The sequence below is a fragment of the Elephas maximus genome, chromosome 4 (genome assembly GCF_024166365.1).
Source record: "Elephas maximus indicus isolate mEleMax1 chromosome 4, mEleMax1 primary haplotype, whole genome shotgun sequence".
NCBI classification, from domain to species: domain Eukaryota; kingdom Metazoa; phylum Chordata; class Mammalia; order Proboscidea; family Elephantidae; genus Elephas; species Elephas maximus.
The window spans coordinates 138,822,338-138,843,841 of record NC_064822.1 but is presented as its reverse complement, the minus strand read 5'-3'; the positions used below and the strand labels follow the sequence as shown (position 1 = coordinate 138,843,841).

Genomic DNA, 21,504 nt, shown 5'->3' with positions numbered 1-21,504 from the left:
CTTTGAGTAATCACATCTTGGTGTGTAAAATTGACTGGGAAGTGTCTTACACAAAATAATGTTCACTTTTCTGTACCTGTGGATAAAATGGAAAGGCCTCTTTTTTTTTTTTTTTAGAAAAGTCATAATTTTATTATTTTTATTTTTGAGACTCTTAAAACAGCTTTTTGGCTGACATGAAATAATTTGTTGAATGTAATTATTCATCTAATTAAAGGGTACTTTTTTGGAACATGATAATTAGGAAACATTGTGGCTAGGACATTTCTAACATGAATAGTATATATCTGTATAAAAACAGGGTAGGTAGGTAGTCTCATCACTTCTATCCGTGAATTCACATTCAGAGCAGTCTTTTAAATTTTGAGAACTATACATTTGCCTACCACATAAAAGGTTTACTTATTTGTACACATGTAAAGTATAGGTATCTTTACTAGTCCTTTTGTTAACTAAATTAATTTACTTCAATTTTTAAGAAGAACAGTAAGGAAAATTGTAGTTAAAAGCAGTTCCTTTCTTACTAATCACAAACATAAGTCCCTGGGTGGCACAAACAATTTGAACAATTGGAGTTTGAACCCACCCAATGATGTCTCAGAAGAAAGGCCTGGCAATCTGCTTCTGTAAAGATTATGGCCAAGAAAATCTTATGGAGCAGGTAGGTCTACTCTGTAACACATGGAGTCAGAATCACTCAATGGCAACAGGTTTTTTTTGTTTTGTTTAGTTTTAATCACAAACATAATTTGCAGTGTTCATTTTTTTGGAAGAAATTAATGAAGTGGAAAAAATTTTTAAATGCCTCTTTAGAATAAACATTGCATCAAAAACCTATAGAGTGTAAAACATACATAAAAAAAGACATACATACATGCATGCATGTATGTATGCCAAAATCCTTTTGATGAACTTTTCATTTTCTCTCTGCCAAACCAGTTTTCAACATTAACTCCTCCTTCTCCCTAATTTTGGACTGGTTGGTGCAAATGGTTAACACACTGTCATCGTTTTGGATTTTAGCCATTCTAATAGATGTGCAGTGGTATCTCATTGGTGTTTAATTTGCAATTCCCTAATGACATATGATGTTGAGCATTTTTCCACATGTTTATTTGCCATCTGGAGCCCTGGTGACACAGTGGTTAAGAACTGCTAACCAAAACGTTGACAGTTCGAATCCACCAGGCACCCCTTGAAAACCCTACAGGGCAGCTCTACTCTGTCCTATAAGGTCTCTATGAGTTGGAATCAGTGGCAATGGGTTGAATGGGTTCATTCGCCACTTGTATATTTTCTTTGGTCAGGTGTCTGTTCAGATCTTTTGTCCATTTTGCAATTAGGTTGTTTGTTTTCTTATTGTTTCATTTTAAGAGTTCTTTGTATGTTTTGGATTGAAGTTCTTTGTCAGATATATGTTTTACAAATATTTTCGTCCTGTCGTCTTTTCGTTCTCTTAAGTGTTTTTCACAGAGCAGAAGTTTTTAATTTTAATGAAGTCCAACTTACCATTTTTTTTTTTTCCCATGGATCATGGTTTTGGTGTTGTACCTAGAAAGTCATCACCAAACCCAAAGTCACCTAGATTTTCTCCCGTTATCTTCTACAAGCTGTATTGTTGTATGTTTTATGTTTAGGTGTATGATCCATTTTGAGTTACTTTTTGTGAAAGATATAAGGTCCGTATCTAGATTCTATTTTTTTTAACATGTGCACGTCCAGCTATTCTAGTACGATTTGTTAAAAGAGCTATCCTTTCTCCGTTAAAATTACCTTTGTCCCTTTGTCAAAGATTAGTTGACTGTATTTGTGTGGGTCTATTTCTGGTCTCTCTATTCGACTTATTTATTTCATCCATTCTTTTTTTTTTTTTTTTTGCTGAAAATTACTTCTTGAATCATTTTACAAGTATTTCTTTAGAATTTACTACGTGCCAGTATCTGTTCAAGGCAGTGGGGATATATGGCCTGGAACATAACAGGTGTAACCTCTGCTCTGATCCAGTTTATAGGAACAGAGGCAGAGAGGAAACAAAGTATAAAATAATATCCTTTCAAAAATTGCTAAGTACTATTAAACTCGTTGCCATCTGACTCATCACAACCCTGTAGGAGAGAGTAGAACTGCCCCATAGGATTTCCAAAGAGTGGCTGGTGGATTCAAACTGCTGACTTTTGGTTAGCAGCCATAGCTATTAACCATACGTGAAATATGGCAATGGGATATAGAGTGTTTGAGGAGAGACCAATTTTAGTTAGGGTGATTCAGCAAATAAAGGGTCTCAGTGAGGATATCTCAATGGTGAGAAGCTATCCATAGGAGGATCTGGAGGAATAGACAAGAATGAAAACTCTGACAGGAATAAACATGCATATTCTAGAAAATGGAAAAAGACCAGTGTGGGATGTTGTAATGCGATGAGTCTGTGCTGGCACAAGAAATAGTGTGGCTTGACTAGGGTTTTAACATTGAAGATGTTAAGACGTGATTGAATTTGGTATCTATGTTGGAGGTACAACCAACAAGACTTGTAATTGTATGTGGAGATATGAGGGAAAGAGAGATGCCTTGATTTTTGACTTTAACAATTTGGTGGGTGGTGCTGCCATTTACTGAAACGGAGAATGTCAGCAGAGTCCTCTTTAGAATTTGTTGTGTTTGAGAAATACATAATCCCAGAAAAGATGTCAAGTAGGAAGGTGAATATATGTGTATGAAACTCAAAAGAGGCCAGGAAGGGAGCAATATTAAATATGTCTCTGCTGCAGGCTCTTTTTTTCTGTATCAATTTAAAGTTCATGAAAACTGTGGCCACCTGAATCAACATGATTTAGCTATTAGGCCTAAGAATTGATACCACCTGTGCCAATATGACTTAGTTGGTTGTGCCAGAAAACTTTGCGCAAAGAAGGTAAGACCATAAGGCAACAAATAATTTCACTGCTTGCTTCTGAAAATCCCTGTAAACCAGTTTATCTGATACAGCAGTCTGCTTACCTGGACAAAGAGCTCCCTTATCAAATCACAGTTCATTTATCAACACTTGCTTCAAGACTCTCATCTTGTTAAGTTCATTAATCTTAAATATTATCTCACAACTTGCCCAATGCCAGTGCATTCCCCACCTTAAAAGACCTGCCATAAACCCCTTAAGCCCAGACCTTTCAAATCCTATACAATTGTTCTCTGATGTCTCCTTTTTGACTCACCCAAGGTGGTGGTCTCCTTTACTGTGGCTCCTGACAAACTTAGTTTTTGTTTTTTTTTTTCTTCTAAAACACTATTAAAAAAAATTTTTTTTTTTATCGTACTTTAGATGGAGGTTTTCAGAACAGACTACCTTCTCATTAAACAATTAGTACACATATTACCGATTCCATGACATGTCATCACTCTCCCCTTCTCAGCCTTGGGTTCCCTATTACCAGCTTTTCTGTCCCCTCCTGCCTTCTAGTCCTTGCCCCTGGGCTGCTGTGCCCCTTCAGTCTTGTTTTGTTTTATGGGCTTGGCTAATCTTCAGCTGAACGGTAAGCCTCAGGAGTGACTTCATTACTGAGCTAAAAGAGTGTTCAGGGGCAATACTCTGGTAGTTTCTCCGGTCTCTGTCAGGCCAGTAAATCTGGTCTATTTTTGTGAGTTAGAATTTTATTCTACATTTTTCTCTAGCTCTGTCCGGGAACCTCTGTTGTGATCCCTGTCAGAGCAATCAATGGTAGTAGCTGGGCACCATCTAGTTGTGGTGGATTCAGTTTGGTGAAGGCTGTGGTAGTTGTGGTCCATTAGTCCTTTGGACTAATCTTTCCCTGTGTCTTTGGTATTCTTCATTCTCCCCTGCTCCAGACGGGGTGAGACCAGTGGAGTATCTTAGATGGCCGCTCAAAAGCTTTTAAGACCCCAGACACTACTCATCGAAGTAAAATGTAGAACATTTTCTTTATAAACTATGTTAAGCCAGTTGAGCTAGATGTTCTCTGAGACCATGGTCCCCACAGCCCTCAGCCCACTAATTCAGTCCTGCAGGGAGTTTAGATGTGGAAGTCCTATATTCTTTATCTTTTTCTTTCTCCTACCCTTGTAGTGAACCCTGGTGGAGTAGCGGTTAAGAGCTCAGCTGCTAACCAAAAGGTCAGCAGTTCGAATCCACCAGCTGCTCCTTGGAAACCCTATGGGGCAGTTCTACTCTGTCTTATAGGGTCACTATGAGTCGGAACTGACTTGACAGCACCTAACAACAACGCCTTTATAGTAAGTGTTAGTCCTGTAAATAGCTATTTACCTACCTGTTCTGGGACTCGCAGTTAGCTAAATGAGATTTCAGAAGTTGGAAGGGACCTTTGAAATATGTTCTAATCAGTTAATTTTACAAATGAGAAAACTAAAGCCAGAGCGATTGTGACTTGTCTAGTGGCCCAGCTAGGTAGCAGTTAATAGATCATAAATCTTATAACTCCTAGTCTGGTACTTGTTATATAGGAACACACAACCTCATGTTGGACAAGACAAAGTAAATTATTTTTATTTTATTATCTAAAAACTTCCCAGCAGGGGAGCAAGTGGCCTGGCTGTTTTCGTTATACTTTTATACTATTTGCCGGGCTGGTTTAGGGACTAAGTATATGTATACATAAGGATATTAGTAAATTTTAATATACGTTTACCAAGCATTCAGATATTGAGTCCATTAATCAGCAGAAAGATGTAGAGACATCAGCTGTCAAAACATACAATTCCTGATGTAGCTGCAGTTTTCTCCTAACCTAAATGTAAAAGAAGACAAAAACAAAAAATAAAATAAAACAGAAAATCTCACCAAGTCTGTATTGTATACCTTCTCAAAGAGCAGAATTTACCATGTAAATATTCAAGAAATTAGAGCTTCTTTGAATACTCAAAATATGGGCTCTCTGAGGAAGCTGAAACATGCACATTTGTTGCAGCTACATCTTCCCATTTTCACTCATAGCTAGTTAACACTGGGGAAAATCCCAAACATTTTCTGCAAGACATCTTTAGCAATATAGTAGATACCTATAGCATTCTTTGCTCCTCACCCCTTTATTTCAGCAATTGCGTCTTCCCTAACTCCATCTATATCATGGAAGTGGGAGCTGCCCATAAATACCACATAACTCTGTACTCTAGCCGTAGTTGATTGGGGCAGCGGTGGACACCTGGCCTCTGTTGGTCCATATGCAAATATCTGGACTGGAGACCAAGAAAGCTGAGTCGGTCTCTCAGTATCTGGATTATAAATGTATAAAACTCAAGACCTGCTGTTTGCTGTGTTCTGTCATTAGCCCCAAGGACCAAACAAAAATTCCCTTGCCATCAAGTTGATTCTAACTTATATCAACCCTTTGGACAGAGCAGAACTGCCCCGTAGGGTTTCCAAGGAGCAGCTGGTGGATTTGAACTGCCAACCTTCTGGTAAGCAGCTGAATGCTTAACCACTGCACCACTAGGGCTGCAAAGGAGGTCATACTTTTACTTGAATATTCTGCATGCCTCTGGCTGAGTCAGAGGACTAATAGTGGGTGAGGATATTCAACCCAACCCTCCCCTATTCACGCTAATTACCTAATGCTAGACATTTGAAAGCAATAATAAAGGAAAGAGAAGGAAATGTTACCAAGTATTTTCCCTACCTCTCACCCCTGAACCCAAGGCAATAAATTCTCATTTGTACATTCCTTATTGGAACAAATGTGCTGGCAAAGAATTCAGTGTTAGACCCTCTTGCTTGATTCCACCAAAGGTTCTGAACAGGGGTCGGAGATTGAGTCTCTTTTCTGGACATCACCAGAAAAAGAAGGATGTAGCACATCAACCAGAGGTATCCCATCTCTGCCCATACCAATAATCAGGGTTCCATCTTTATATACTGCCCTCACTTTATTCTTATCGTCAAAAGTAGGGGGCTGCTCTTCATCCAACAACCCCCTTATCATAAAAAAAAAAACCCTTATCATAGCCCTCCCAAAAGCAAGGACAAATTTATCTCTAAGATCCACTTATTAGAAGCTACTTTATCTTGCTCTGGGAACAATGTTTGATAATACTAGAGACCAAAACATTCTTGTGGTCAAGACCAGTTCAGGATTTATTATTATTTTTTTAAATATTTTATTGTGTTTTAGGTGAAAGTTTATAGAGCAAATTAGTTTCCCATTCAACAAACAAATTGTACACAAAGTATTCCATGGCATTGGTTGCAATCCCCACACTGTGTCAGTACTCTCCCCATTTCCACCCTGGGTTCCCTGTTTCTTTTGTCCTACCTCTTCCTGCAATCTCATCTTTAATTTTGGGCAAATGTTGCCCTTTTTGTCTCATATAGTTATTTACTCTACGGAGCACGTTCTATTATTGCTTATTTTACAGGCCTGTCTGTTCTTGCTGGAAGCTGGTTTCTGGGAATGGTTGCAGTTCTAAGTCAGAGGGGTATCTTAGGGCCATAGTCTCAGGGGGAGGTTCATCCAATCTCTATCAGGCCAGTAAGTCTGGTTTTCTTTCTTTTTTTTTTTTTTTTATGAATTTGATACTGAGCTCTACATTTTTCTTCCACTCTAACCAGGATCCTCTATTGTGATCCTGGTCAGAGTGGTTGATTGTGGTAGCCAGGGACCATTAAGTTCTTCTGGTCTTGGGGTTGTGTAGGCAGTGGTTCATGTGATCCACTAGTGCTTTGGACTAATTGCTCCCTTGAGTCTTTGGTTTTCTTCACTCTCCTTTATTCCAGACAGGAAGAGATCACCAGTTGTAACTTAGATGGCCACTTTCAAACTTCTAAGGCCCTAGTAGAATGTATTTGTTTTCTTTATGCTGAGGTGCAATCCATACTGAAGGCTGTGGTCTTTGATCTTCATTAATAAGTGCTTCAAGTCCTCTTCACTTTTAGCAAGCAAGGTTGTGTCATCTATATAACGCAGGTTGTTAATGAGTCTTCCTCCAATCCTGATGCCCTGTTCTTCTTCATATAGTCCAGCTTCTCGGATTATTTGCTCAATATACAGATTGAATAGGTATGGTGAAAGAATACAACCCTGACACACACCTTTCCTGACTTTAAACCAATCAGTATCCCCTTCTGTCTGAACAAACTGCCTCTTCATCTATGTAAAGGTTCCTGATGAGCACAATTAAGCGTTCTGGAATTCCCATTCTTCGCAATGGTATCTATAATTTGTTATGATCCACACAGTCGAATGTCTTTGCACAGTCAATATAACACAGGTAAACATCCTTCTGATATTCTCTGCTTTCAGCCAGGATCCATCTGACGTCAGCAATGATATCCCTGGTTCCATGTCCTCTTCTGAAACCAGCCTGATTTTCTGGCAGTTCCCTGTCGATATACTGCTGCAGCCGTTTTTGAATGATCTTCAGCAAAATTTTGCTTGCATGTGATATTAATGATATCGTTCTATAATTTCCACATTTGGTTGGATCATCTTTCTTGGGAATAGGTATAAACATGGATCTCTTCCAGTCAGTTGGCCAGGAAGCTGTCTTGCATATTTCTTGGCATACACGAGTGAGCACCTCCAGTGCTGCATCTGTTTGTTGAAACATCAACATAAAGAAAACAAAAATCCTCACAACTGGACCAATGAGCAACATCCTGATAAACAGAGAAAAGATTGAAGTTGTCAAGGATTTCATTTTACTTGGATCCACAATCAACAGCCACAGAAGCAGCAGTCAAGAAATCAAAAGACGCGTTGCATTGGGTAAATCTGCTGCAAAGGACCTCTTTAAAGTGTCGAAGAGCAAAGATGTAACCTTGAAGACTAAGGTGTGCCTGACCCAAGCCATGGTATTTTCAATCACATCATATGCATGTGAAAGCTGGACAATGAATAAGGAAGACTGAAGAATTGATGCCTTTGAATTGTGGCGAAGAATATTGAATACACCATGGACTGCCAAACGAACAAACGAATCTGTCTTAGAAGAAGTACAACCAGAACGCTCCTTAGAAGCAAGGGTGGCAAGACTGCATCTTACATACTTTGGACATCTTGTCAGGAGGGTCAGTCCCTGGAGAAGGACATCATGCTTGGCAGAGCACAGGGTCAGCAGAGGAGAGGAATACCCTCAATGAGGTGGATTGACACAGTGGCTGCAACAATAAGCTCAAGCATAACAACGATTGTAAGGATGGCATAGGACCGGGCAGTGTTTCGTTCTGTTGTGCATAGGGTCGCTATGAGTTGAAACCAACTTGATTGCACCTAACAACAACAACAACAGTAGAATGTAAGCATTGTTTTTATACACTATGTTGTCCCAATTGACGTAGATGTCACCTGAGTCTATGGTCCTTAGCCTTTAAGCCTAGTATCTTCATCCCAGGAGGTATTTGGTTGTGCATAAGAAGTTTCTAGGGCTGTGTCCTTGTGTGATCTGTTGTTTATATTAGTATGCATGCAATATTTACAATTACGTATGTCGAGATAACCACAACTTAGAGTGTGCTCTGTTAAACACTCCCATGCCTCTTTAGCATACCTATCTATCTATATATCCCTTTGTAAGTTATTGTTTGTTAATACCATTGTTGCAGAATTGTCTGTGTTATAGTAATTGCAGTAGTTGCCCTTTGTTCTTGTGTTCCTTTCAGTGTCTTCCTTTGCCTTTGTCATGATGTGTTGATTTCCCCCATACAGTGTATTGCCTTTCCTTCACTAATATTATCACGTCTTCTACTTATTTGGTAATTTACCCTCCTTCCTCTTCCCTTCCCTGGTAACCTTCAAAGAATGTTTTTTTCTGTGTGTAAACCTTTTCTTGTTTGTTTGTTTTTTAAATAATAGTGGTCTCATACAATATTTGTCGTTTTGTTATTGACTGTTTTCACTCAGCGTAATGTCCTCCAAATTCATTCATGTAGTGAGATGTTTCACAGGTTCGTTGTTATTCTTTATCATTGCATACTATTCCATTGTGATATGTACCACAGTTTGTTTATCCATTCATCTGATGATGGGCACTTAGGCTGTTTCCATCTTTTTGCTTATTGTGAATAATGCTTCAATGATCATGGGTGTGCATATGTCTATTCATGTCATGGCTCTTATTTTTCTAGTATATATATACTGGGTTTTTTTATATATACCTAGGAGTGGGATTGTTGGATCATATGGTATTTCTATTTCTAGCTTTTTAAGGTAGCGCCATATTGTTTTCCATAATGGTTATACCATTTTACATTCCCACCAGTAGTGTATAAGAGTTCCAGTCTCCTCACAACCTCATCAGCATTTGGTGTCTTCTGTTTTCTTTTTGATTAGTGCCATTGATATCGGGGTGAGATCGTATCTCATTGTATTTTTAATATGCATCTCTCTAATGGCTAATGATTGAGAGTATTTCTTATGTGTTTGTTAACTACCTGAATGTCTTCTTTGGAGAAGTGTCTGCTCATGTCCTTTGCCCATTTTTCAATTGGACTTTTTGTCTTTTTTTGTTGAGATGTTGAACTTTTCTATATATTTTACAGATTAACCGCTTGTTGGCTATGTCATAGCTAAAATTTTTTTTCCTGCCTGTAGGTTCTCTTTTTACTCTTTTGGAGAAGTCTTTTGATGAGTATAAGTGTTTAACTTTTAGGAGATCCCACTCATCTAATTTATCTTCTAATATTTGTGCAGGACTTAATTTTAATTAAAAAAAAAACTTACAGCTCATAAACAAATTTGATACTTATTCTACTTTCTCCCTTTCATTAAAAAAACTACCGTAAAACTTTAAACAATTCTCCATGTGCTGAATCAGTAGACCTTCTTATATTAACGGCCAACCTATTGTACAAACTCACTCAGTGCCAACCTATTGTAGTATTATTAATATCTATAAAATTTTAAAAGGAGCCCTCGTAACACAGTGGTTAAGCACTCAGCTGCTAACAGAAAGATTGGCAGTTTGAACCAGTCTGCTTCTGTAAAGATTTACAGCCTTGGAAGTCCTATGAGGCAGTTCTACTTTGTCTTATAGGGTTACTAAGAGTTGGAACAGACTCAGCAGCATTGAGTTTGGTTATTGGTTTTTGGATACAATTTTAATATAACATAGTAAGTGATTTGATAAATATATACACAAAATGCTATAAGAGTATAGAAGAGGGCACTCAGACTGGATTAAGTGCGGGTTTAGGTTTTCTGGAAGACAGGAGCTGAGTTTGCAAAAATAAGGAGGAATTGGCCAGGAAGAAATAACAAGTATATTACAAGAAGAGCACGTTATAAGATTGAGCAAGGTGGTAAACTCTGGGGGGCACCTTAGAGGAAGGCACTTTTATTATGCTCATTTTACAGATGAGAAGAATAAGGCATAGAAGGAAGGAGTAATAGAACCCGGGTTCAAATCCAGGCGTCTGACTCCATAACCTGGGCTCGCAAACAATACACTATGCCGCCTTTCAATGAGGAGCAATATGGTCCACTTTGCTTCTTAAATAGCCTACTCTGGGGAGATAGATAATAACACAAATATAATAAAATACATACAATGTCAAGCAATGACAGATGCTATAGAGAAATAAAAACTAGATAGGATAGGGAGGGCACAGAGGGTGGGGCTTGGGGAGAGTTGTAATTTTACATAGGCTAGTCAGGGAAGGCTTCACTGAGAAGGAGGTATTTGAACAAAGACCTAAGAGAAGTGAGAGAGCAAACCCTGCAGATCACTGGCAGGCAGAAAGATTATTAGGAGTGCAAAGACCTGCAGGTCAGTATATTCTTTGTGTGTTCAGGGAAGAATGGGGCTACAATGGTAAGTAAATAATAGAAGATGAGGTTGAGATTCCGGTGGGGACTGGGGAGATCATGTACGGACTTATAGCCATCCTGAGGATTCTGGTTTTAACTCTGGAAGAGATAGGCAATGTCTTAGTTAGACTTCTCTAGAGAAACAGAACCAGTGAGATTAGATAGGTAGGCAGATAGATAGATAGACAGGCAGACAGACAGACAGATAGATAGATTTACTTCAAGGAATTGGCTCATGTGATTGTGGGAGGCTAGCAAAGTCCATGGACTGCCAAAAGAACGAACAAATCTGTCTTGGAAGAAATACAACCAGAATGCTCCTTAGAAGTAAAGATGGCGAGACTGCGTCTTACATACTTTGGACATGTTGTCAGGAGGGATCAGTCCCTGGAGAAGGACATCATGCTTGGCAGAGTACAGGGTCAGCAGAGAAAAGGAAGACCCTCAACGAGTTGGATTGACACAGTGGCTGCAACAATGAGCTCAAGCATAACAACGATTGTGAGGATGGCTCAGGACAAGGCAGTGTTTCGTTCTGTTATGCATAGGGTCGCTATGAGTCAGAACCGACTCGACGACACCTAACAACAACAACAGCAAGTCCAAAATCTGTAGGTCAGGCAACAGGCTGAAGACTCCTGCGTTCTTGTGTTTCACGGTCAGGCAATGGGAAAAGCAAAGTGAGAGTTCTGCCAAAATATCAATTTATAACCTGGAAGCAGAATACATCTTAGGGAAACTCCCTTTTCAACTAATTATAACTAATTATTTTTTTTATGTTACATTAGATTATAATATGGAAAGTAATTATATTACATTACATTAGATGTAAAGTCATTATATTACATTACAGAAGGTGATCTGTTCTACTTAAGGCCAATTGATTTAAGCACATCTAAAAAAAAAAAATTTTTTTTTTTTTAAATACTTCATAGCAACAACTAGACTAGTATTTGGCCAAACAACTGGAACCATAGCCTAGCCAAGTTGACATGTAAAATTAACCTCACAGACACCACTGGAGTGAAGGAGTGACATGATCTGACTTGTGTTATGTAAAATTTGTTCTGGTGGCTGTGTTAAGAATAGACTGCCCAAAACAAACCCATTGCTGTTGAGTTGATTCCAACTCATAGCGACCCTATAAGATAGGTAGAACTGCCCCAAAGGGTTTTCAAGGAGCAGCTGAACTCTTAACCACTACTCCACCAGGGTTTCTGACCAGGGACTACACCCCCGCAAAAAAAACCAAACCAAGCCCACTGCCAACGAGTCGATTCCAACTCATAGTGACCCTATAGAACAGAGTAGAACTGCCCCATAGAGTTTCCAAGGAACACCTTGCAGATTCAAACTGTGGACCCTTTGGTTAGCAGCCATAGTACTTAACCATTGTGCCGCCAGGATTAAAAAAAAAAAGGGTAAGGGTCCATAATTCAGGAAAGAGAAAATGGCAGCTTGAACAAGGGTGGTAGCAGTGACAGTGGTGAGACGTGGTAGGAGTCTTGATACATTTTGAAAGTAGAGCCAACAAGACTTGTTGATGGATTGATGTGAGAAGTAAGAGAAAGGGGAGAATTAAGGGTAACTTTTTTTTTTTTTACCTGAACAACTAGAAAAATAAAGTTGCCATTTGCTGAGACGGGTAAATTTGTGGGAGGAATAGGTTTAAGGGATAGTGGGAGACAAGCAGGAGCTTAATTTTGGACATGTTAAGTTAGACATCCAAAGGAAGATATCAAGTAGGGCAGTTGGATATATAAGTCTGGAGTTCAAAGGAGTGGTCTGCGTTAGAAGTATAAACATAGGAGTCTTCGGTGTATGGACTGCATTTAAAGCCTTGAGACTAGATGAAATCACTTAAGAGTGAATATAGATAAAGAGAAGAGATCTGAGTAGTGAGTTCCGCTAGAGATGATTAAAACTAAGGGAGTTAAAATATATATATATATAAAAATATAGAAGAGCAATATTGGAAGATATGGTGGGGAATACATTATTTTTAGAAGGTACACAGCTTTAAGTTTGTTTAGCTGCATAGCTGGAGAAGTTCTCTCTATCAGGATGAGGCACTTTTATGCTCACAGAAAGAGGAATAGTTGTGTTAGGGAGACATCTGTACTATTTAATGCCAGCTTCCTCCTCCAGGTTGAAAAAAAGAAAAGAATTAAAGAAGAAGGAATTCACATGAAATATTGTGGCTAGAACAGTTTCGGGTACACAAATGAGGCCCTGAAATACAGTCTTTATCTTTCCTATCAAAATATTACTTGTATGCAACAGTATCAAATGCCCCAACTTACAGCAAGATAAGAATGAAAAGTTACGTTTGACCTTTTTCACAATGCTTTCAGCATAGTGTCGTGTCCAGAAGCCAGATTTCAATGGTTAACTAAGAAGTAAAATAGAAAGTGAGAAACTGGAAGTAGAAAATATAGACTATCTTTCAAAAGTTTGTCTAAGCATTAAAGAATGCTTTCTAAAGAAGATAAAATCATGACTCATGTAGACATAAAGTGACGACACGTCGAAGATTTTATTTAACTCATTATTTAATGAAGGAATTGTAAAAGTATTACAACTGATTCACAGTCCAGAGAACCACAAATTTATATGGAGCAATGTTGAAATGAATTTATGAATGGCTGTAAAACTGGCTTTTTTCTAGGGGATGTGAGGTTGAGGGAGTTTGGGGGTGGGGTGGGGTGGGGAAGAGAAAGGTTGTCCATTCACTGGATAGAATCATTTGCATGTCTGTAGAAAAGAATTATTCACATTATTCGCATAGCAAGGCTGTGGAGAGGCTAGCAAGCCAAGCCTGATAAACTCCACTGGAGTTCACCTGCCCCTCAATTTACCTATAAATTTGAGTGAATTACTCTCAGACTGCAGAATAGGATGGAGGAGGGTACAGACAGAGAAAAGTAATAAATCTAGGAAAAAGTTGAGTTAGTTGACATATGATGGCCCCAGTTTTAATAATGAAACAGTGATATTGTTATTAAAAATCATGAATCATTAAGAAGTCAGAGAACAATACATTGCAAGGAATCTGGGGAAAAAGTATTAATTAAGTTCTAATTTTAACTCTGAGTTTCCTGGTAGCTTAGGCAAAAAATGGGAAGGTGGCAATTCTAATTGGCACACAAAATGAAGAATACATGTTTCTCTGGAAAGGTGGGTTTGTCTGCTGAGGGTGAATAGGTAGTGAGGTAGGTGGAACTTTGAGGAAAGGGCAAGGTTGGGAACTCACGAAGCAGAATGGGAGATGGAATTGTGTGAGGAAAAGTAAAAGATTTTTAAGCTATGTTGAGTGTCAGCAAGGGTTAGAAATGTGCTCAACCCGTTGCCATCAAGTCGATTCCAACTCATAGTGACCCTATAGGATGGAGAACTGCTCTATACGACTTCTAAAGAGTGCCTGGTGGATTCTAACTGCTGACCTTTTTGTTAGTGCATTTGCAGTCAATTTGAAGTATATACATCGACTCCGCCAAGAAGTCTTCCCTGGCAGTTATAGACTGGGCTAAAACATCCTGAGTGATCTTGTAGTATCCTCTGTGTACCCCTCTGAGCCATTAGCATGACTGTTTCTTCTGCCAGAGGACCAGGAAAGCAACAACTATGTCTTCGTATTTCCAGTGCCTAGTAGTTGCCTGACTGTAGTGGAGCTCAGGGGAATTGAAAGAGTAGGGGAGGAATGAATGAAGATATGAAAGCAGACCGTTCAGTTGGGTATGCAGTGTCGAGAATGGTTCTCTTTCAGGCAACAAGCCTGGCAGAGAGGCTCTCACTCCACTGGCACTCTTATCCTCATTTTGTTTCAAACTTGATAATGTCAGGAACCAGTTACTTCTTCACAGAAGGATGCGATAGAAAGTATTTAGGGTGAGTGCAAGATTTATACCTAGCTTATCAATTGCTTGTTGGGTGTGGTTTCAAGTGCAACTCCACACCTCTTCAACCTACTGTTCAATGCTTTAAAGTCTATATAGTTAAGGATTTAATTCCAACCCAAGCCCATTGCCATCTAGTTGATTCTGTCTCACAGTGACCCTATAGAACAGAGCAGAACTGCCCCATAGGGTTTCTAAGGCTATAAATCTTTACCAGAGAAGAATACCACATCTTTCACCCCTAGAGTGGCTGGTGGCTTCTGACCACCGATCTTTCAGTTAGCAGTCAAGCATTTAAAAACTGTTACACCAGGGCTCCTCGAGGATTTAATCAAATCCCTTTAATTTATTTTCTATTCTGTTTTCTTTTTTTCTATTTATCAAAATAACATATATTTGTTGTAGGAAAATTAGAAAATACAGAAAATTACAAAGAAAATAAAACTCTTACCACCCAGATTAAACACTGTTAATATTTTCCTATATTTCTTGTCATTGTTTTTTCTATGCATTATATAGTTTTTTCTTTACAAAATTGGGATGTAGGCTGTATGTTATATATTATGACTATTGTATATTATGTTAATATGTAATCATGATTGCATATGATTCCATTTTTTAACTTACGATATCCCAAAATTTTAAGTGTTCTTCCAAACTGATTTCTAATGGAAGTGTATTTATTTTATTGTTCTTCTATCATTGAGCATTCAGGATGTTTACAGTTTTGCTCTGCTTTAGGTGATACTTTGATGAACATTCTTGTTCAAAAATACCTGACCATAACTTGATTGTTTTCTTAGAATAGATTTCTATCACTGGGATTAAGGGTTATGAACTTTTAAAGAGCTCTCTTAAGCCAAATAGCTCTCTGCAAGACTGCTTCAATTTCTACTTCCATCGGAATGTCTACAATTACCCATTTCCCCATGCCCTAATAAGCGCTGAGTATTTACAATTAAAAATTATTTATGGAAGATGCTGAAGTCATCCAAGATAATTAGAATAGTATAGCTCCTACTACAATCTATTTTGATTTATCTGCCTTCATTGTGGAAGAAGGCAATAGTGAAGCATACCCATCAGAATATAAAGAGACTATACTAGCTACGGCTGCCAACCAAAGGGTCGGCAGTTCGAATCCGCCAAGCGCTTCTTGGAAACTATATGGGGCAGTTCCACTCTGTCCTATAGGGCCGCTATGAGTCAGAATTGACTCGACGGCACTGCTTTATACTAGCATAGTAAATGTTACATGATCAAATTAAAATTCAGACAAAAACTATCTTATGAAAAATGTCTTAGACTTTAGAGAATTTAGATACAGATAACATAGTGTCAATTTAAATCATACTTAAAAGAAAATGTCTTGCAACAGGTATTTGAGTAACAATTTTAAAAAACATGTACAATCTCCAGTAGAAAGCACATGTGTTCAGAAAACTTAAATTGTGCAAATGAATTCCATGAAAAAAATAACTAATTGAAGTTATTATGCTTTATTGTTAAGGGGGAAAAAGAATAATTCTTATTTTCCTTTTGTAGTTTTATGGTGTTTTATTACTTGTGCAGTTTCTTTAGGTATGTTATGTCTTATCTTCACAGGTCTCTGTAAAAAAAGATTTTTTATTCTGATTTTACAGATACAGAAACAGGCTGACAGAGGATCTTGGCCAAGGATGAACTTATAAGAGGTCAGTCCATATTTTAGCAGAGATTTGTCTACTCCAGAATTTTTCTCATTCCATTATGCTATATTGACCCTCAGTAAGCAACAATAAGGCTTACTATAAGAGAAAATGATGATCAGAGGAGGAGGAGCCTAGCTGGTGGAATAGACAAATGCTTCCAGTGAGCCCTCTTTACAACAAAGACCCGAAAAAACAAGTGAAACAAGTATATTTATGACAAGCTAGGAGCCCTGAGCATCAAAGGCAAGCTGAGAAAACGAACAGAGGGGCAGGGGAAGGAAGAGATGGTTCTGAAGCAGAGAGGAGTTACTGGACCTGAATCGCAGGGAGCCCTCAGGCACCATAGCTGGAGCAGCGGTGGTGGACTAGTACTAGCATTCGGGCACAGTTTCCTCAGGGAGAAGCAGCTAGCCACACAGCCTACTCACACCTCCGGAACCAGAGAAGAACAGTGCTCTCGGCAAAAGCTAAGTATTTGTGTATATTTTAACGCGCCCCCCCACCCCCAAGCCGGCTTCAGTGGCTGAATTCCCTGGGCCTGAGATAGGCACTGTTGAGCACCTAGAGCCATCCTCCTGGCCTTGGAGAAGGAAAAAATTTGCATTTGGGGGAAAAGATAATTTGCCACTTCCACTAGCTGGGGAGCTCAGGATAGAAGTGGCTCCTGTCTAAGCATAAAAGGTCTGTGGACTTTGAGTACCTTTCCCCTCTGCATGGACCTGTGTGGGCCTATTTCAGGAGAATAGGCCTTTGTTGGCAGTCTCCAACTGTTTCAACTGTGCTGTGGAGAGGTGGGTGTCTGATATTTGACATTGCTTTGCCTATTAAACAGGGTCCTCACTCACCCACATCAGGGACCTAAGGACTAGTAGCTCCACTCAGGTCACCCAGCCATCTGCGACAGGGGTCCAAGGATAACTGGTGCCTCTCAGTCCTTAGAACCAAAAACAGTGGGTGCCTATGGTGCCTCTGCAGAACCCACCCACCTGCACACTCTAGGGAACAGGGACGTGCTTTCCTCAGAGACACTTGGGGGTCGGCTCTCAACACCCTGCCTTGTTCAGAGCATGAACCCCTGCTGCAACCAGATACCGGTACCTACACGAATCACCCCTGCCCCTCTAAGACTGTAGGACAGAGCCTGTACCACATACTTGATGAGCAGCTACCTGGATACCTGATCTGAATTCATACAAGAAAAGTGCAGGGACCCCTAGACTGATATACCTGATAATAGCTCTAGCCATCTGGGGACAGGACGTCAGAGCTCCAAAGGCGAAAATAATCAAGCTAGCTCACTCAAGCAGCCCATTTGGGCATATCAAAACAAAACAAAGCAAGAAGCTATGACACAGTAAGCAAACATAAATTAATACAACAACTTATAGATGGAGACAACAATCATTATCAAGTCATATAAAGAAACAGACCATGATCACCTCAACAAGCTCTCAAAACAAAGAACCCAGGGATCTTCTAGATGAAAGGGCATTCCTGGAATTACCAGAGGCAGAATACAAAAGTTTAATATACAGAACCCTTCAAGACATCAGGAAGGAAATGAGGCAATACACAGAACAAGCCAAGGAACACACAGATAAAGCAATTGAAGAAATTAGGAGGATTATTCAGGAACATATCAATAAGCTGTAAAAATTCATAGACAGACAGCAATCAGAAATTCAGAAGATTAACAATAAAATTACAGAAGTAGGCAACTCAACAGAAAGCCAGAGGAGAAGAATTGAGCAAGTAGAAGCCAGAATTTCTGAACTTGAGGATAAATCACTTGGCACTAATATATTTGAAGAAAAATCAGATAAAAGAATTTTAAAAAATTAAGGAGACTTAAGAATCATGTGGGACTCTATCAAGAGAAATAATCTATAAGTGACTGGAGTACCAGAAAGGGAGGGATAACAGAAAATACAGAGAGAATTGTTGAAGATTTCTTGGCAGAAAACTTTCCTGATATCATGAAAGATAAGAAGATACCTATCCAAGATGCTCATCAAACTCCACTTAAGGCAGAAGTTAAAAGAAAGTCACCCTTCTAAGTCAATTGGCAAAATAATTCTAATATGAAAACATTCTGCATCCCACTTTGAAATGTGGCATCTGGGGTCTTAAATGCTAACAAGCGGCCATCTAAGATGCATCAACTGGTCTCAACCCACCTGGAGCAAAGGAGAATGAAGAACACCAAGGTCACATGATAACTATGAGCCCAAGGAACAGAAAGGGCCACAGGAACCAGAGACTTACATCATCCTGAGACCAGAAGAACTAGATGGTGCCCGACCACAACTGATGACTGCCCTGAAAGGGAGCACAACGGAGAACCCCTGAGGGAGCATGAGATCAGTGGGATGCAGACCCCAAATTCTCATAAAAAGACCATACTTAATGGTCTGACTGAGACTAGAGGAATCCCGGTGGTCATGGCCCCCAAACCTTCTGTTGGTCCAGGACAGGAACCATTCCCGAAGACAACTCATCAGACATGGAAGGGACTGGACAATGGGTAGGAGAGAGATGCTGATGAAGAGTGAGCTACTTGTATCTGGTGGACACTTGATATAAATTGACCTCTAAGCACTGCTTTTGCTGTGTCCCAAAAGTTCTGATAGGAAGTGTTTTCATTCTCATTGGATTCTATGAATTTCTTTATTCCATCCTTAATGTCTTCTATAATCCAGTCTTTTTTGAGCAGGGTATTGTTCAGTGTTGGCATCTCCTGTCTGGAGGGGAGATGGGAGGGTAGAGAGGGTTAGAAACTGGCAAAATTGTCACGAAAGGAGAGACTGGAAGGGCTGACTCATTAGGGGGAGAGTAAGTGGGAGTATGGAATAAGGTGTATATAAGCTTATATGTGACAGACTGACTTGATTTGTAAACGTTCACTTAAAGCTCAATAAAAATTATTAAAGAAAGTCACCAAGACATATTATAATCAAACTTGCCAAAACCAAAGATAAAGAGAGAATTTTAAGAACAGCTAGAGATAAACGAAAATTCACCTACAAAGGAGAGCCAATAAGAATAAGCTCGGACTACTCAGCAGAAACCATGCAGGCAAGAAGGCAATGGGACAACTTATTTAAAAATTGAAGGAAAAAATTGCCAACCAAGAATCATATATCCAGCAAAACTGTCTCTTAATATGAAGGTGAAATCAGAACATTTCCAGATAAACAGAAGTTTAGAGAATTCGTCAAAACCAAACCAAAACTACAAGAAATACTAAAGGGAGTTCTTTGGTTAGAAAATCAATATCGGGTATCAACCCAAGACTAGAACACTGGGCAGAGCAATCAGAAGTCAGCCCAGACAGGGAAATCAAAAAAACAAAGCAAGATTAAAAGAAAAAAAGCTCAAAACAGGGTAACAGCGATGTTATTATATAAATGAAGACAACATTAAAATAATAAAGAGGGACTAAGAAATGTAACCACATAGACCTTCCATATGGAGAAGAAGATACGGCGATACAAAGAAATAAAATTTAAGTTTAAATTTAGGAAAATAGGGGTAAATAATAAGGTAACCACAAAGGAGACTAACACTCCTACTCATCAAAATAAAATACAAGGAAAAAATAGAGACTCGCAGAAACAAAATCAATAACAACGAATATGAGGAAAGGACAATATATAAAGATAATCTACTCAGCACATAAAATTAAGTGGGAAAAAGAAACTGTCAACAACACAAAAAGACATCAAAATGATAGCACTAAATTCATACCTATCCATAATTACGTTGAATGTAAATGGACTAAATGCACCAATAAAGAGACAGAGAATGGCAGAATGGATTAAAAAACACGATCCGTCTATACGCTGCCTACAAGAGACACACCTTAGATTTAGAGACACAAACAAACTAAAACTCAAAGGATGGAAAAAAATATATCAAGCAAACAACAATCAAAAAAGAGCAGGAGTGGAAATATTAATTTCTGACAAAATAGACTTTAAAGTTAAATCCATCAGAAAGGATAAGGAAGGACACTGTATAATGATTAAAGGGACAATATACCAAGAAGATATAACCATATTAAATATTTATGCTCCCAGTGAAAGTGCTGCAAGGTACATAAAACAAACTCTATCAGCATTGAAAAGTGAGATAGACAGCTCCACAATAATAGTAGGAGACTTCAACACACCACTTTTGGTGAAGGACAGGACACCCAGAAAGAAGCTCAGTAAAGACATGGAAGATCTAAATGCCACAATCAACCAACTTCACCTCGTAGACATATATAGAACACACAACCCAACAGCAACCAACTATGCTTTCTTTTCTAGTGCACATGGAACATTCTTTAGAATAGACCACATATTAGGTCATAAAGCAAGCCTTAGCAGAATCCAAAACATTGAAATAATACAAAGCAACTTCTCTGACCATAAGGCCATAAAAGTGGAAATCAATAACAGAAAAATCAGGGAAAAGAGATCAAACACTTGGAAACTGAACAATACCCTGCTCAAAAAAGACTCGATTATAGAAGACATTAAGGATGGAATAAAGAAATTCATAGAATCCAGTGAGAATGAAAACACTTCCTATCAGAACTTTTGGGACACAGCAAAAGCAGTGCTCAGAGATCAATTTATATCAATAAATGTACACATCCAAAAAGAAGAAAGGGCCAAAATCAAAGAATTATGCCTACAACTTGAACAAACAGAAAGAGCAACAAAAGAAATGCCCAGGCACCAGAAGAAAACAAATAATAAAAATTAGAGCAAAAGTAAAATGAAATAGAAAACAGAAAAACAATTAATGAGACCAAAAGCTGGTTCTTGGAAAAAATCAACAAAATTGATAAACCATTGGCCAAACCGACAAATGAAAAACAGGAGAGGAAGCAAATAACCCAAATAAGAAATGAGAGAGGCAATATTACAACAGACCCAACTGAAATTAAAAGAATCATATCCGATTACTATGAAAAATTGTACTGTAACAAATTTGAAAACCTAGAAGAAATGGATGATTTCGTAGAAACACACGACCTACCTAAACTAACACAAACAGAGGTAGAACAACTAGATAGACCCATAACAAAAGAAGAGACTGAAAAGGTAATAAAAAAAAACTCCCAACAAAAAAAAGCCCTGGCCTAGATGGCTTCAC

The 21,504-nt window shown here is 38.6% G+C and overlaps 1 long non-coding RNA gene across 2 annotated transcripts in view; it reads left to right on the top strand.

Annotated features, from left to right (window-relative positions):
- Positions 1–21,504, top strand: part of LOC126075831 (uncharacterized) — a 73,050-nt gene that overhangs the window by 44,025 nt on the left and 7,521 nt on the right. For both annotated transcript variants that reach the window (XR_007517290.1, XR_007517289.1), the window contains exon 3: positions 16,309–16,359. This is a non-coding gene — a long non-coding RNA (uncharacterized LOC126075831). The remainder of the gene's footprint in view (positions 1–16,308; positions 16,360–21,504) is intronic.